This window comes from Grammomys surdaster, unplaced genomic scaffold (genome assembly GCF_004785775.1).
Source record: "Grammomys surdaster isolate TR1022 unplaced genomic scaffold, NIH_TR_1.0 126153, whole genome shotgun sequence".
Lineage (NCBI taxonomy): Eukaryota > Metazoa > Chordata > Mammalia > Rodentia > Muridae > Grammomys > Grammomys surdaster.
Window position 1 is genome coordinate 7,336,909 of NW_021620961.1, and position 16,355 is coordinate 7,353,263.

Below are 16,355 nucleotides of genomic sequence, written 5' to 3' on the forward strand. Positions count from 1 at the left end.
ATCTATTTTATCTAAGAATTCATCTGCAGTGTTTCAAGGCAGAACACTTCTCACATTTCAGTCTTCCTCTCTCTCTCTCACTCTCTCTCTCTGTCTATGGAAAAACATTTTGCCATAAACTTTTGCACCAATAGCTAGGGAAGACTCACCAGCAGTCACAGTTCAGGAAGCGCCTTGTGAAGGAACAGAGTGGGGGGGGGAACCCTGCAGACTTTGATTTTGTAAGACAAGTTGGATAGGAGTCAAAATTGCCACATGTGGTGTGAAAAAATGCCACCCTGGTGTGAACAAAAGGTTTAAAATGGAGTCAAGAAGCATGCAGGCTCCGTGTCTAAGCTTTGCCTGGGAATTGTCTGCCACAACCTGAGGGGTAATCCTGTGGGCTGGGAAGAGCTTGAAGCTGCAACTCGGAAACACCAGGAGTCAAATGTGTTAGTTGGGTTTTTGTTGTTGTTGTTGTTTTATCTTTTTGTCGTTTCCAACATTTATGTGTTTCATTTTGTTTTTATTTTGTTTTGTCTCATTTAGGCATCATTACACTAAAGTGTTTTACCCAAACATAAAACAAATCCAAGAGAGTCACAGAATGTGTGAGAAACAACTGCTCCTTATAGAGGAATATTTGGGTTTTTTTTTGTTTGTTTTTTGTTTTTTGTTTTTGAAAGTCTTTTTATTCTTTCTTCCATTCCTCCATTCATAACAAAAACATGTTTTCAAATTAAACTCTTTGTTTTGTTTTCTTGAGTTTTATTATAGAAGAAAAGGACACAGGCTTTCAAAGTCCTGAGTGCTAAAATTAAATGTACATATAATACATACACACACACACACACATATACACACACACACACACACATATGTATATATATATTCGTAGTATTTGTGTGTGTTAATCTTCTTTTTTTAAATTATTTGTGTGTTAATCTTCTAATTGATTATCAAGAAAAGATGAGGGAAACATACTGTGCTTGTTATTACAAACTAACATTTCATTATTGAGTAAAAGATACAATGATTCTAAGTTCAACAGAAATGCTCCTTCATAAAAGCCATGAACACAATACATTAGTAAATTGTAGTAATGTTGTGTGTTTCCTAGTATTTCATGTTGTGCTTCACGAACAAAATACCTTAGCTATAAAAAAAAGTCAGCAAATCCAAAGTTTAAAAATGCCATTGGCTTAAATCACTAAAATACCATTCAAATTTATAGATGTTAAGGCATATACTGCTGTTTCAAAATTCATGCTGTTATTGAAGTATATTCATAAAGACCCTACTTAAAAATGCCAGTTGCATGAGAAGTTATGCAAAGGTTTTAGAGAAAAGAAATATTTCTTAGGTGACTGTGATCAAATTGATACAACACTGATAACCGAGAAATCATTAAGGGCTATTTTAAAAATTTAAACTTCAAACCATCTTCACTACATGTACATGTTGTCTTTCCTAAGATTTGGGTCTAAATCCAGCAAATCACACTGGTTATGAATGTAGGTCAAGACAGGAATGCTTTTCTATTTACTCTTTGTGAGCATGGATAGAAATCAATCTATTACTTTCATTCCAACCACACAATCAATTCCATTTAAAGCGTAATAGAACAGCCAAGTCCAAGGGCAGTATGGATCCTTGGGAAAACCTCATACCATTTAGAAGGCTGCACTTGATACAGCTCTCGATAAATTATTTTCTTTCTAATTAGCATACATGATCACTCCAAGAAAACATGGCTAATGTGACATAAAATACCAGATCTAACAAAAACTTAAGAGCAGAATTATCATCGAAGTCTAACTAAAAAGAGAACCATCCCCTTTAAGCAATAAGAAACAAGGACAGAATATTCTTTCTGTATTCACGTTAATATGAGGAGAATATGATTTTACATTCATTAAAATGTATAAAGGAACACTTACACACAAAAAAATCTACCTAGAAATTAGCATAGGAGATCTTATTGCAAATGTTGCTTCATGCTACCTAACAAAAATGACTTTATTCTGATTATTCAGTTCTTGCTTCAAAATTACGAATATTATTGCATCACTGAGCTTTGTTTATGCATAAATCATCTAAGCAAACAAAAGAAACACGCCCATTGTGCCTTTCATTCACTCAAAACAGAAGCATCGTGTCAAGTTATTCCTAAATATGAAAAATAGTGTCACCATTACATGTAAATTATCTAAAATACAAGATAAACAACAGTGTACCAACCCTAATAATAATTGAGTACATTAAAAAATCCTTTGTTACTTGGTTCCAGATGTTTGAAGGAGGTATAACTAATAAAATCAGACACGCACACACACACACACACACACACACACACACACACATATAGTGGTGTGTGTGTGGTATAACATATAGAGTATATATGCAGATATACAATATGTACACATATATACACAATACATGCTTGAGTATATAGTGTACCATATATATGAGCATATGTGTATAGTATACCATATATATATATATATATATATATATATATATATATATATAACATTTTGATATGTGAATATATTACTGGATGACTACATGAAGTTAGTTATTCATTACCTTGTGTTCTTACCATTTTCTGTGGTTACGACATTCATCATGCAGTGCCTCAGCAGTTTTCAAGTCTATGTAACATTACAATTACTTGTAATCACCACGTTTTAGTACAATGCTCGTGGATATGTTACCCTGATACTGTTTCCCTTGTACCATCTTCTTCCATCATCCCACACCCATATTTTATAAATGAACAAATCTTATTTTCATATCAGCTAATTCAGTTAGCATCACATCTTCCAATTTTCTCAAATGTTTGGCAATTAATTGCAAACCTATTTGAACTGTCAGCTCAACCAGATTCAGTATCAGAAATATATTTGCTATTTAACTTGGTGTCTAGCCCTTCCATATAAGAAGGATAATACACATGTACAAAATACTCTCTGGAAAGTCTTTCCTGCAAACTGAGAGTATTGAGAGTTATCTGTACAACAAAATATAATACTTTATGTTGTTTCAAAATTCCAAGATTTCTTCAAAAGTATTTGGAAGCTACCACTCAGTTACCAGTCAGAAATGGTTTTGCTTGAACTATTGTTAAGGAAAACTTTCTCTTGTCAAAAGGTAACTGTTTTTCTTCAAGCATAGCATATAATTGAGATTAATATAAGAAATTATGCTCATGTCTTCTTTAACACTCTAAATGGTCATGACCAAATGGGCATCTATTTGCTCTTTCTTGCTTATGAGAACATTGGTTAATGTTAGAACATTCAAGTGAATGCCATGTGCCAAAAATATGCCCAGAATGCCTTTCACCAATCAATTTTCCAGAACTGAATTTCTAACAGGTTCCAACAGTTCCATTCCGTAAACTATCTGCTTATACTTCTCTATCTTCTAATCTCCCACTTCCATGTGTCACCTGGACAGGTATCCCAATCACAGACTTCTTCACATCATGCTTTACCTCCTGGTGTGTTTACTCAGAAAATTTTAGTATGAGGACTTTGGAGATAGATAAAAGTAAGTCTCTAACATTGATGTATAATATAAAGATGGAAGGGTCACGTTAGAGTAAACATTAGTGTGAGCTTCTCATCAAAGAACACTTAAAATGCAGAGCGAATCTAAACATAACAGAGGGATGGGACATACTTTAAGGTCTACACACTAAAGCATCCAGTAAGAGACCTCAAGTCAAGATTTCAATGGATTGATTTTTGTTCTTTGCTTTGTGCATGTGTGCACACATATGTGCATAATGTAGATGTACATGTGCATGAAGACATGCACTCCTAGGGGCATATATGTGATAGTCAGAGGGCAACTTGTGGGTAGTGTTTCTCTCCACCTACTGGAACCCATAGACTAAAATCAAGTCATCAGCCTTGAGAGCAAGAGCCTTTACCTGATGTTCCATATGGCAAACCTTCTTTAAATAATCTTAACCCAAAGCATTGTTGTTAAATTTGCATCCTTGTCAGGGGGCTTAACATTTTTCCTTATTTCTAGGTTCTGTATTCAAGCCTGTCATATGTCTTCTGAGAAGAAAAACTTCTTGAAAGTTCATAAGTGAAACTATCTTCACATCTGGAATGTCAGGGTTTCCAAAGAAAGGGCAAAGACCAACAGCTGTATTATTTTGGCTTCTCATTTGTGTTTAACGTTTGATAAAATTAGGATACAATGCTATTTACTTTACGTTTGAAAGCTGAAGTTATTCATGGATATTTGGTGTTCATATATCTAAAAATAAAAACTATATTTTTTCTGTTGAAAAAACTTTTAAAGAATTAAAATATTACTTTTCTATTGAAAGCCTTGGATGTTAGTAAAAATAATGTTAGATTTAATGAATTTCAAAAATGTATTTGAGAACTATATAATTAAATAATAAAACTTTATGAATAAAAATTCACACCATAAAAATAAAACATCTAAACTACCTGTGTGTATAATGTATGTTATATTGGCAATGATACTCTGAGCTTTCATTGGTTTCAACTCTAAAAGAAACCCTGTATCCTAATTTAAAATATTGTGTCAATGTAGTCTTAGAAAAAGAAAACAAATCTCTTTTAATTAATACTTCTGTAAAATATATTTTCTAGTCGAACTAATGCTGGGACCCCTACTGGAATTATACTTTTCAATTTCCATTTATAATTTAGAAATACAAAGCAGGGCTACAAAATTTCTAATCTGTATCCTACTGATCCCAAGCTGACAAGAGCTCAAGTTTTGACTCATTGGCCTAAAATAGAGAGATATGTGCTCAGTACAAACAGTACTTCTAATGATGAATGATATTATCCTGAACCAGGGGTATGCGTGATCTTGCTAGTTTCAGCAACAGTTACTAAGCTGATGCTACAGGCCAGCCATGTGAACATGAGGGTAAATAATCTCTATATTCTGCACACCCTGCTAATCCATATTTAGGTAAAATCAAAGATGAAAAATATTGAAACATGAAGGCATTTCTAAAGGGTGTTACTTATTTCTCAGACTAAAACCAGCAACAGAGAAGAAACTAGGGTGGATCTCAGCATTTTATCACTTGTCTAGCATGTACAAGACCTCGAGTTTGAACTTTGACATTTTGTTACAAAAAGTAGTTATATATCATTGGAGGATTAATATAAGAAATTAAACTGTCAAGTTCCTCATGGCATAGAAGAACCACTTAGTAGAGGCCTGCTTTCAACAAGGCCTTTCTGAAGTGATTCATAAAATAAAATATATTGGCAATGTTTATGTTAGGAGTTCTTTTGTTTTTAAATCCATCCATTCAAATACCATTATTTTTATTGCCTCTGTGATATCCTAAGTTTTAGGAAAATTTATTCACTCAAAAATACTTGATAGAAATATATTAGTAATGCTCTACTGGGTAGAAATATAGTTTTAAAAAATGATTAAAGGATTATCTGCTGTGATGGAGGATAACAAGAGTGAGAAAGAAGAGACAGAATTAAAAAAAAAACATTCTCAGATGGCAGAATGGGAACAAAGTTTGAAAAACTCAGAACTGTCCAGCAATGTAAACAATATACAGTTTTGAACTAGAAGGAATAACCTGTGGCAGAGACCCTGGGTATTGAGAAGAAGAAGAGACCAGATTAGGCAAACTAAAGAGTGGGGATCTCTGCAGGGTTAATAAGAATTAGCCTTATTCAACTCAAAGATCTACAGTTACAAGGAAGAGATTGACCTTATTATCAGAGGGATGGATATCTACAGAGGCATAGTCTGTTATGAAGCCTGAGATAATGAATCTGTGTGTAACTCGTGTAGACTATTCACTATAATTAATGTAATAAACAATAGTTCTTAATACTATCCAAAGAATTCAGACTTTGAACTTCACTTAAATAAAATATGAATATCTGGGATATGCATTTATGATTTTTTTAGAGTCTGAAGATTTTGAATCCTGTCTACATAAGATACACAAGGTAAATACCACCTGTAGATGCATTAGCTACTTTTAGCTCCTTGTCAAAAGAGAGCACTGTGCAATATCAACAACACTCCTTGAATTGCAAGTTTCTTGATTTGAAAGACTAGCTGTAGTTGCATGGAAACTCATTCATTGCTAAGAATGAGAGCAAATGCGTCTGCCTAGTGAAGCATCTGGAGGACGAGATGAGATGCACATATAAGACAGACATTCAGTGGAGCGGATCCTGAAACACGTAATCTGCCATATGGCACAGCAATGACAGGAAGATATTGTCCTAATGCATAAAAACTACAATCAAATGTTCCTCAGGTAACCTTTGATGTGTTCCCGAAGCATTGTGGGAAAGGGTTACAACTGTTCAGTCAAGGAAGTGGGGATTGTACTGGGGACAGTTCCAAGCAGTTGGGAACTCTCTGGTAGTTTTATTTCTCTCTACTAACCCACTGGATGACAAGCAGCAGAAACTGCCCTTGGTAACATGGAGGAAGAAGACTGAGGGTAGTCAAAAGGAAGCATCTAACTTCTGCTACTTGGGCTAAAGGCTTCCTGTGGACAGAAGGAGATGTGAACTGAGAGGAGTGAGTAGTAGTTGGTTAATTAATTACCTCTGGATCTCCCGCTAAAGAAATTTCTATATGAGAGTGCAAGGAAAAGACTGTAAAAGGTTTTGACAACATAGAGGCATGATCAGAACTTTAGCTTAAAGGCATTTGGTCTAAGGGAAAGTGGAGAGTAAGATGGGAAGTAGATATGGATCAAGATCCATTGCATACATGCGTGGGATTTTCAAAGAATAAATTAGAATGATGTTTAAAATATTTGACAAAATTCAGTAATGTGAAGGTGTGCCCTTTAAAATGCATATGTACACAAATACTTGAAGGTAAAAAAAAATTCAAGTATCAGCATCAAGGAATGATATTTAGTGTTCAGGTCTTTATCACTGGTGAAATACACAATGCTGTTTATATTGCAGATCAAATCTGATTAAGTTATCCAAAATAATATAGACTATTATATCATAACTGTCTAAATGTCTTGAAGTTTAATGAATAAGTAAAGGTAATGATATACTAGGTTTAGAAGAGGTATGAATTAGCCATAACTATGAATGAAAATTTGCCTATGTTATCTGTGTATTTGCTCATGTTCTTAGGGCAATGTGTTTTGTAAGTTCTTAGAATTCAAAATTGGTATCATATACTTTGATGGTTTCATTTTCTATCTAGGTATCCTTCTCCCTATTGTTTTAAACTCAGTACGACCAAATCAAGTTTTTTCTCTTCATCGTCTTCATTTTCATGTTACATTATTAAGCCTTTACTGTTCTAAGGCTCGCCGAGAACGTGCTCTCAAATTCCATCCTCACTTCCCCTGAATTATCCCCACCCACAAAGAAGATGATTCCTTAAGAGACTAATTGTATTTAAAAAAAATGAAAACCTTCAAAGCATATTTTCTTGAAAAAGATAAGAAAATAAAATGTTCTCAACTAGAACCTAATTTATCTCATGTCTCTTGTTACTTGTGTCTAGCCTGTCTCAACCCACAGCGTCTCTCCATTATCTGTCTTCTGAACTCCTACTGAAGTGAACTATCTATCTTCTCTTCCATAAAGAGACTTTTAACTCTTCTATCCCTGCCTTTGTACATGGTATTTCTGAGTAGCTGAAACTTGTTATCTTCTCACTAATTGGAAGCATCAGTTGTAATGCAAAAGCTAGGATGTAACTTTAACATGACAGAGTGATCTTAGATTTAAGTGTTCAAACCCCATCCCTCTTAATAGTCAATATATAATAATCTCTGCTGATCGACGTGTAGCACATGTTTTCTCTTTATCTACATTCTTTATAATATGCCTTGGATGTTACTATAGTCTGTGTTATAGTGATTCATAAGCTAATGTTATATTTTTAGGTTTGCTTCTAAAGGTCAAAAACTTTGCATATATTTTTCTACAGTGTTTAATGTTCAGTGGTGGGGTGGATGCATAGAAAACACCATGAGAAATAAACTTAAAGCTACTTGAAATTTTAAAAGTATGTTAGGTATCTCTAATCTATAACTCTGAAATATAAATATTTCCAAGTGGGAAGCTACACATTTCAGTAGGTGGTTCCATATCAAAGAGTACAGGTAGACTTAGTGGGTTTTCAGAAAAAAAGATTATATAAAATTTGGAGTAAAAACCTCATAGATAAATGAGATATTTGAAGTGAGACATGTATTTAAGGAGTGTATTTGATTAAAATGCATTATAGTAATATCTGAAATTCTTAAGCAATAGGTATTTACAGAAGTAAAATTTTCTCCATGTATATATATAATATATATATAATATATATATATATATTATATATATATATGTGTGTGTGTGTGTGTGTGTGTCTATGTGTGTGTGTGTGTGTATACATATGCATGTAGTTGTTCATACAGCAGCTTGGCCACTTGTATTGAGTCTGCTTATGATAGCAAATGACAATTTATAAAAATGAGATGAGCCATATAGGTAAGGTTGAACAATACAGAGCCCAGGCTTTTACTACTGAGACATGAAGAGATTTAGGAGTCCAACTCCAATATCCAGGGACAAGAGGAGAAAGAAGATTTTGATAATTTATTAAAAATTATAGTAAGAATTCATCTGTCACTGAACTTTAATATACTATATAGAAAACTTATCAATAATAAAATGTTTGATATGCTTTCTAAAATTCAATTGTGTTAATAGGAATGCAATTACCATCTAAATGTATCCCCACAAGTACACTGAAAAGTTCCATGAATTAAACATGCATATTCTCCTAAGAAATAATAGAAAGTAGCATTAGGTTATCAAATCAATTTTTGTTCCAATGTAAGACTTTTCCCTTTTGTCTACTTTTAAAATTGTTCTGCCAAGTGAGTACAAACTTTTAAGTTGTGCTACATACTCCATTTCCCAAGCATGAATATTCAAGGTTCTATTATAAGTTGTTACTCATAAGTGCAGAGATTGTTGCTTTCATTTTATTTTTCATGATGGAATCAAGAAAGATCATCATGGTTAGGATCACTATTACTAGTAACGATAGCAGTGTGAGGAGACATTTTTCTATTAGCTGACCATTATGTTTATGTAGTTATCACTTTTAATTCTCTCCATAAGAAGCATGAAAATTCATCTTCATATGCATACAGAAAAGGAGTTCATAATATTAACTTTGCTGCTAATGATTTATGATCATACTCATAGATTAGAACATCTGCTAACCCTCATCAGAGAAGCCATTTGCAGTAGATGACAATACACAATGCCAAATAAGAAACCAAAGAGTACTCAGCCCTAAATAGATAGCACACCTTCACCTCAAAGCCTCAGGGATCACATCGACTGAGGGGAGGGGGAGGAAAGATTCAGGCAGAAGCTCTAAATGGTTATAATAGTTATGTTCTTGGAACTTGGTTACCCTAGTACAAATACTGAAGTGCAGAAGAGGATACCTTATGTTTCATTTCTTTAGCACCTAAAATGACCTCAGTTCTGCATTCTACTTCTATGATCTTTTTGCACATCAGGGCTGTGGGCTACTAAGGAAGAAGGGGGTGTCTTTTGTGTGCTCATAACACATTGCGTTAGTTTTAGCATAATGCTTGGGAAAGCCTTTGACTCAGTTTTGCTGACTGAAAAAGGGAGAAAGCAGCCTTCTAAATCCAGAATGACTATAAAACAGTATAATTGTTTGAATTGTTTGGTGATTTTTGCCATATATCAGTAGAACCATACATAGCTATCTCTCTAAAAAAAAATTAGAACAGATAATTTAAATCAACTTCATTATTTTGTATTTGGAATTCTGTGAAGCGTTGTTTGAATAAGGTCCAAGTTTTGAAGATACTCTGAGGTGTTTCATGTGTTAGTGGCTTAATCCTTGCTATGATAAAAGCACCTAAAAAAAGTGTGGTGGCATTGAGAGTTTCTTGTGGGGTCATCCTTGCATTTAGGCTTCCTATCTGATCATCTGTCCTTTTCTCTAGTCATTGGCAGAGACAATGATGGTCTCAACAGTGATCCAAACATAGGAACTACCCAATCTTGAACTCTGGGTCTCTAAAACTTTAAGCTGAAACTTTACTCCTATCTCAAAATGTTGTCATAAGAACAGAAACCAGACTAATATAGTAAGTTAAACTATGACTTGAGCAAATCAAAGCAAACACATGGACAAATAGACTTATCATTGCTGGAACATGGTTTGCATGTGTCCATGAGCTGTAATCGTGATCTCCAGTGTGACAGTGTTGTGGAAACTTTACCAGAAGAGGCATAGCAGAGGCAGGACATGGTGGGAACACCCTCTGGAGAGATCAGTAGAGTGGAAAGACTTTATCATTGACATGATAAAGCACCCAAGAAAAGCAACATGAGAGGTGAGAAATCTGGATCACATTTGGGAATTATCTCCATCGTGTTGTGAAACACATTGTTACAGTATGGCTTGTTTTGTCTTAACAGACAGGAAAATCTCAAAAACAAATGCAAAGTGTGTTGAAATACCCCATGGCAGCCCTGATATTGATTATTTCTTTGCCCTAGACTCACTTTCTAGGGTTCCATATCCTCCATGAAAAGGGACCACAGCTGAGGAAAACTATATCCAGACACATGCGCTACAGAGAATATTTCACATTTGAATCCTGAAAGCTCACTTAGTTCTCAAAGCTATGAACGGCTTCAAAAGCATTTATCTGCACTGCACTGTTGAGTTGAGTCCCATCTACTTCCTTGCCCTCCATGTGACTCCTATGTCTGTTTCTCTCACAGGCTTACAGCAGGATGCCAGCCATTAATAAAGGCACACTCCACTCCTTACAAGCATCTCAAATGGGCCAACCTGATCTCAAATGGGCTAACCTGATCTGAAACTTTCATCTTCACAAATTACCAACACAATATGCCTATTTTTATCAAAATTTTTTATTCTCAGTTATTTTGTTATAACAACAGACAATAGACAAATACAGGACTGAAAATATGTAACTACCAGTGACAAACTTTGTTTTTGTTTTTTTAACTGTCATGTTCTTTGGAATGTTTTCTAATTGTACTTAGCTACTTGTACTGAACTATATCACACAATCCTATGATTGATCTTTCTTAGAAACAGTGATAATCTATATATCAAAAGAGTTTTAAAATCATATAAAGTTGATTTAGAGAATCACTTAGGTGATAATGACCTATAAGCACTCATTAAATCCATACATAGTATTTATTTGAATTTTATAAGTTGTAAGGGTCAAACATTAGTATGGGTTTCAATATTGTCTATTCTATTGAGAAGAAGAGAGTCTGACCAGCTAATGTATAGGTGTATGTGTGCATGTGTGTGTGTGTGCGTGTGTGTGTCTCCCCACCTATCTGAAATAATCTTCCTTCTCTTTTCTTCCTCCTCCTCCTCCCACTCCTCTTCTTCCTTCTCTTTTCTTCTCTCCTCTCCTCTTCCCTCCCTCCCTCTTTCTTTTTTCTTTCTTTCCTTCTTTCTTCTCCTCCTCTCCCCCTTATTCCTCCCCCTGTTCTTTTTCTCTATTGGGAATGACACATGAAGGTCAATTTATGAGAGTTAATTCTTAAGAATTTTATCACTGCTCAGTAAATGATCAAATATAATTTTAAGTCGTTTCTAAGAGTCCTAAAACACTTGGATTCCATCAAAGTACAAACCCCATTGTGGATTAATGTAAAATAGTGAGTTTTTTTATTTATAAACTTTTTTGTATAGAAACAAGAAACAAGGAAGAATTTAGCATAGAAGAAATGAGTCAAAGTATGAATATTTATATTGCAGGATGATCAGAAACATCAAAATTACTTTTCCTCTGTCACTGTTGAAATTACAATGTGCTCATTTCTACATTCATAAACAATTTGCTGAGATAATTTCCACTCTGATTATCACACTTTTGAGTTAATCTATTATAAGTCAGTCCTATAGAATTCTAGCTACTCTTGGAGCTCATGATCAAAGTGGTTCAAAACTTAAGTAGTTCAACTAGATAGCCAAACAGATGATAATATAGTTTTTGATAGCTACACACAACATAACAAAATTCCTTATTTTTACTTATATTGTTTGTCAAGAGAGAAAATGTTTCCATAAATGTTACTTCATCTGCTTCATATAACTGAATAATTAAATTTAAGCTTTATGTAATCCCAAACTATAGTCTGCTAGTCTTTAATGTTTTATTACAAACTTGGAAGTTAAAACTTCATTGACAAATTTTGACTAAGGCATAAATATGCAGAGATCATTCTATAAATAAAATGTTAGGACTAACTTTTAGGGGAATTCTTCAAATTTTCTTCATAAAGATTGATAAATTAGCTTCTTTCAATGTTGATCTGAAAATTCTTTCACTCACAGCAGTAGGCCCCAAATGCATTATTTTTCTTTGTATACATTCCTTTCACAAATGGCTGCACAACCTTATTAACACAGGACCAAATTACTCAGTGTCAAAGTCATAAAGGAGGATTCAGGATGAAGTTAAAAGTGCTTAAAGCCTCCCATATGCAATACCATGGGACAAGCCTGGAGCAGGCATTTCTATATTCTTAGCTGAATAATTCTAACAGCATTTGTGTCTATTGACTTTTAGATAAGATGAAGTATGTGTGTATATTATCCAATTCAAAGGCTGAGAATGTAGAAAAAAGGGATATTAAGATGCTGTTCTAATATTACAACTCCATCTTCAGTTCTTATACTAGACTGTTTTAAGTTTGGATTAATTACCAATAGTCAGAACCTTAATTGGGAAATCAGGAATTCTCAGTTTGGCATTGCTTTGGGAAGAGCCAATATGAGTTCCCTTAGCATCACTTACTTTGACAATATCTGTTTAGAGTAATTATTTTAATGTATTTTAAAAACCCATTTGCTTACATGAGTTGCTAAGTTTACGTCTTCCTACATTCATGGTTCCTGTGACTCTCAACAGCAGTTAAAAGAGGTGATACACTGATAGATGTGTAAGGACATGATACCAACAGGAATCACCATAATACACATTGTTAAAACTTTAACATTTTACTCAAGGTAGCATACTTTGTAAAATAGGAATGAGATATGGTTTATTTATAAGTGATAAAAATAGGCTATTATTTCATGTTAACTGCCTTTAAACATCTATCTGCTAAAAAGGACAATGTTGATTCACAGGGCAATGGAAAAAATATAAGAGAATTTACTCATCATCTTGACCAGCTTTAAAAATGGCATGAGATTAAGCCAACTTTTTTTTTTTTAACGTGGTTCATTGTTAATTATCTTGGCTCTTAGGAAAAACATAAGGACTAATTCTACCTTGTATTCTACTCACCTATACATCAACAAAAATACTCTGCGTGTATGAGAAGATAAATACGGCATGTTTGACATTTGGAACATCCTTGCAGAGGCATGGATTTGTAATTCAGATCACATAGCAGTTTTGATTTCTCCCCCATGTCCATGCCCTTTCTCTATCCCTCCCCCTCCCCCACAAATAAAACACAAAGGCTCTATATGCAATGGATGGAGGGCAACCCAGGAATCTGTGCAGACTAGACTATCCATCACATTTCTTTCTTAATTGAATGACACCAGAATGAGATCGATAAAATGTAACAAGAGACAGCTTTGCATTTCCACACTCACTTATCCCCCCCTTCATTACTCTCAGCCACCACCGTGACCAGAAAGCCCAAGTGAAGAACATGAACCCTGCTGCAGGATAAACTGTTAAGATATGAAGGAACTTCTCAGGGAAACAACAAAAGTTACAAATGTTAGAAAGTAGATAAGGGGCCAAAAGTTTATTAATGTGTGTTGACTAGTCTTCCTTCAAAAGCAATTACATAGTTGTGTTCTCGCGCCTATTGTAACATCCTTCTATGAAATGGTTCAATCGAGTCATTGCAGAAGCTCTTACTACGCTTCCAGGATTTCTTGGGGCTGCAGCAGTGACTATGGTTCAATCATAGCTTGGGTGACGCTTCAGTTCAAACCGGACGGGCTTAAAATCTTATAACACAGGGCAGCTGTGCTACATTGTTGCCCAAGGTTCCTGAGATTCCCAATGCATTATTGATAACCCCACCACTCTGCTGAAGCGGAGGCTGACATCGTTTGCTCTTAACCTTCTTCTGAAGAGCCCTGTTTTGGCTGGGAATCGATCAGTGTAAAATGTTAACCGAAGAACAAAACTGCTCATGTAAAAGTTAACGTTAAAAATCTCCCTGCTCACTGACTGACTGTGTTAACCAAAATCACATGGCCAACTTTGCTACTCATATGTCGTTGGCAGTTTACATTGTGCACTAGCTCCAGGCTACAGGGTGTAATAATTTGTTTAACACTCTACATCTTGAGCTGATTATAAGTTATTTGTGGAAAAAATTTTTGCTTTTCTCAAGAAAAATAAACATGGATGTAGTTTTAAAACACTTTTTCTTCTTTCTGATATATTTTCTCTGCATTATTTTGAAATTAAAGTTGATCTAGGTAATTTCCCTGTATTCATATAGTGCTTATCATTAACATTTAGCCATTCCTGGCATGATGTATGGCCACAGAGTTGATATACATAATTTTATATTTCATATCAACTAAAATAAAACTGTGAATGTTAATGTCTAATTTTGCTTATGAATCTCAAAACTGATGTTTTGAATATGAAAATTATATATTTTCCTATCTCACCACAAGCAGTTTATAGTACGAATTCTAAGGTAAATTCTGATATAGAGCATATTCTGCGCTTATAATTTGAATTGAAAATATTACATACTGTTTCTTTGCTATAAAAAGTAAAAGAATACTATTTCCTTAGATGATGGGCAGTATGCTATGCCATCATTAGTCCTGAGTTACTTTTGTACTCTAGAGTAAGTAAGCTCATAATTCACTTATTGTTCATTGATAAAAATAGGTAATGACACAAATAAGGTAGAGAACACAGAACTTGGTTTCATCTGCAGGCATTGGCCACATAAAGTAGGTATGAATGGCTACTCCCAAAGGAGACACACGGTATGCTTTGATGAATGTGTCTCATCTGTCTACTACTTGCTGAGCCCTGAATTTGATATAGCATAAACTTGCTCAAATTGTAAACAGTAATATTGACCAAGAAAGAAGTATAGCCCTAAATAATATGCATTTTAGAATGTACATTTCTTAATAAAAGGAACTGCATACATCTTTGCCAAGGTAAAGTCATCTTTGCTAAGGTAAAATCTTGTAAGACACAAATTCTGTAGTACTTTGCAGAATATATAAATACTGCAATACCTCAATATTGCCACACTCCTCCTTTTTAATGTAGCCATTGCCCCCTTTTATATTTGTGGGCTGTTGGAGATTAAGCCCTGGGAAAAGAAAGACTAGTTTCACAGAATGTGGAACTCACTTGTGAAGCATAAAGGAAACCTAAATTGGAGAAAACACATGAGTACTACCTCTGATCTGGTTTGCCTTGCTGACTGCTTCTTGTTTTAGTTGCAAATAATCTATTTAGCAGTATAAGGGTGAGACAGTCTGTAGTCATGAGAATGACCCCAGAGTTTGAAGGTCCTAGTATTGGAAGTACTCCTCTGGATTCGTGTCCACTTACCACCTGGGACAGCAGCACCTTAAGAAAGCCACACAGGTCAGAGCTAGAGAGAACTCCCAGAAAGACCATCAACTACTGCTTTAGTGGTGGCTGACCGTGTTGCTTTTATTTCATGTAGATTATTCCTAACTTTTCAGATGAGACTATGACTAATTAGAAGTGTTGGCAGAGTGTGGTATGATAGAGAAACTGATTATAATTATAAAAGCCTTCAAGGACTAATATGGCCACATATACTGGCTGATATTCATGCTTGCTCCAGTGGTGTCTCCATGGTTGTCAAGTAGGATTATAGGAGAAATAGCATTGATATTTTCTCCCTCCTGTGGGATTCACATGTGCATGGGTGTGGTCCACAGTTTAATTAGATTCCTTCTTTCACTCTTTTATTTTGCTAGAATGGATACAATAATCCAGAAAACAAACCTTATCTTTCTCTACTCTCTGGGCTTCCTGACATGACTGTTTGGGTAGAGAAAGGTTTTCTTCTGAAAATAATTTTTATAACATCTTAGCCCTCTTGAAATTTGAGGCTGTCTGTAAATTTGTTCATTTATCACAGTCCATATATTTGAAGTCACAAATTAAGAGAGCAAACAAATAAAGCAAAATAAAACATCAGTAAGGTAAGAGAGGACGTGGCTGGGTTTTACTTCAGGGAACAAATTTTCTAGGGCAGAGGAGCATACGAAAGACGGAGAAGGGGGAAGAACTTTCGGTTAGTCCTGTGGGGGTA